Consider the following 2500-nt stretch of genomic DNA (forward strand, 5'->3'; position numbering starts at 1 on the left):
AAACCTTTGACTGGTACTGTATATATTGGTATCAGACTATTAGACTATGTATTAGGGCTGTCCCATTAATCTAGCGATTATTTTTTCGGTTAGTCGATTAGTCTAACGACTAATTTAACGATTAGTCTAACGATATTTGTTTTTGCTGTTCGATTAATGTATCACTTAATTTTCCCCAAAATAATGGCTGTATTGTCTCTCTCTGTTTAACAGTGTCTTTATAAAGCACTCTGGGTAATAGCTGCTGCTCTTATAAAACAAAGCAGCGTGTGACATGCACATTACTCAGACGGCCGCCCCTTTAAATGATCAGCTGATGTATGGGGGCTGTCTGTGGGCCCGCAATTAAACACAGACACCTTTAATTCGGCGACCTACTACTACTACTACTACTACTACTACTACTACTACTACTACTACTACTACTACTACTACTACTACTACTACTACTACTACTACTGTAACTGCCTCTGTCAAACAGCCCCAGACACAGGGCAGACTCACTGCTATGTTTAGCCAACTTGAATGCCAACATGGCCATCAGGGTTTTTCCTGGCTCAAAATGAGGCGGTGGTGGTACCAGTGGTGTTTGACATCGGGGGGGACCCATGAAGCAGGGCTGTCTGGGGGTCCTTAAACATCAAACACTTAATTTCTTGCAATCTGGTGAATTGATATGCACCAATTTGTGACCTTTCTGCATCAATTTATGGTGGAAATGTCATTATTTATGTAAAGGAAAACACAATATTCAGGCACCAGATGACCATTCAAAATATAATATAATATAATGCAATATAAGGCTCTCAGGCATTCTGTACTTTCAAATATGTATTCTCCTTGAGCAGTCAACATCAACTATCAGCTGTTTCGCTAGCAAAAACGAAAGCTAACTTATTTGCGAAACAGCGCCCCCGCCACCACGTCGGCGCAGTGCCGCAATTGCAGCTAGATGTTGTTGTTTTTTGCGACGCACCGACGCACATTACGCAAGTCGACGCGTCGTCCCAGCCCTACTATGTATCACTAGGTATTAGTATGTAGGGAACCATCGCACAGGAGACCCGACACCTCTACAGGCCCTGTCGGCAGGAACCCTCTCATCACTCTGTGTGGAGTCACAGGCTACAGCACACTGCTCAGTACTGTCACCATGGAGACGTACACACGACACACACACACACACACACACACACACACACACACACACAGCTCAGTACTGTACCATGGAGACGTACACACGACACACACACACATTTACATTTACATTTACATTTTAAAATAGTACACACACACACAGCTCAGTACTGTCACCATGGACACGTACACACACACACACACACACACACACACACACAGCTCAGTACTGTACCATGGAGACGTACACACGACACACACACACACACACACACACACACACACACACAGCTCAGTACTGTACCATGGAGACGTACATACGACACACACACACACCTCAAAACTGTTACCAGAGAGAGAGACACACAGAGAGACACAGAGAGAGAGAGAGAGAGACACACACACATGACACAGTGTCTACCTGATCGTGTGTGGCTTTAGCTCAGTGAGCTAGGAGGGGAGACCCAGGTCTGAGTCCTACCTTGTTCTCCGCCACACTGACGGCCATGGTGTCTATCTGCTCCTGCAGGGCCTTCATGGCCTCGTCCACGGCCTGCAGCTGCTGCTGGTGCTGGTACCCCGCCTGCTCCCTCCGCAGCTCCTCCACCTCCAACCCCACAGACTCCACCTCCTAGACACACACACCATAAAGGGGTCACTCGCTATCTCATACACACTCACTGTCAAACACACTACTCCTAGGACCACACACACACACACACACACACACACACACACCATAAAGTCACTCGCTATCTCTCTCTCTCACACACCATAAAGAGGGTCACTCTCTCTCACACCCTCAAACAACCTCACACACTCTCTCTCTCTCACACACACACACACACACACACACACACACACACACACACCTGCTGCCTCTCCTTGAGCTTCTTGTTGAAGGCGTCGGCCTTGGCCTTGGCCCGGTTCAGCTGCTGCTGCGCCTCCTTCAGCTCCTTCTCCCTCTCCTGCTCTGCGTTCTGCATCTCCTCCAGCACAGAGAACTTCTCCTCCGCCTTCCTCTGCACCTCCTTGGTGCTCCTCAGGGTCTCCTCGCTCTCCTCTGGGACACACACACACACACACACAGAGTTACACACACACAGAGTTACACACACACACACACACACACACACACACACACACACACACACACACTAACCCTAACCCTTACCCAAAGCATCTTTGGTAAATATTCGTAAATATTAATGCCTATTGTTGCCAATTAAATTAACCTAAAAGAAATCACTGATTACCCCTTCATAATAATTTAAAATAATTATAAAATATTGTTTAATGAATACATGAAAACACAAAGGATACATCATCATGAAATACAAATCAATAGTAGTCAAATTTGTTA

General features: G+C 46.2%; 1 pseudogene across 1 annotated transcript in view; it reads right to left on the bottom strand.

Moving 5' to 3' along the window:
• LOC308150449 (structural maintenance of chromosomes protein 2-like) overlaps nt 1-2500 on the bottom strand; it is a 27743-nt pseudogene that overhangs the window by 4224 nt on the left and 21019 nt on the right. The window contains exons 15-16 of the transcript in view: nt 2010-2200; nt 1619-1768 (exon numbers count right to left, since the gene is read on the bottom strand). The product of the transcript in view is annotated as a structural maintenance of chromosomes protein 2-like (transcript). The remainder of the gene's footprint in view (nt 1-1618; nt 1769-2009; nt 2201-2500) is intronic.

The sequence above is a fragment of the Nansenia antarctica genome, assembly GCF_963989245.1.
Source record: "Nansenia antarctica genome assembly, chromosome: 2".
NCBI classification, from domain to species: Eukaryota; Metazoa; Chordata; class Actinopteri; order Argentiniformes; family Microstomatidae; genus Nansenia; species Nansenia antarctica.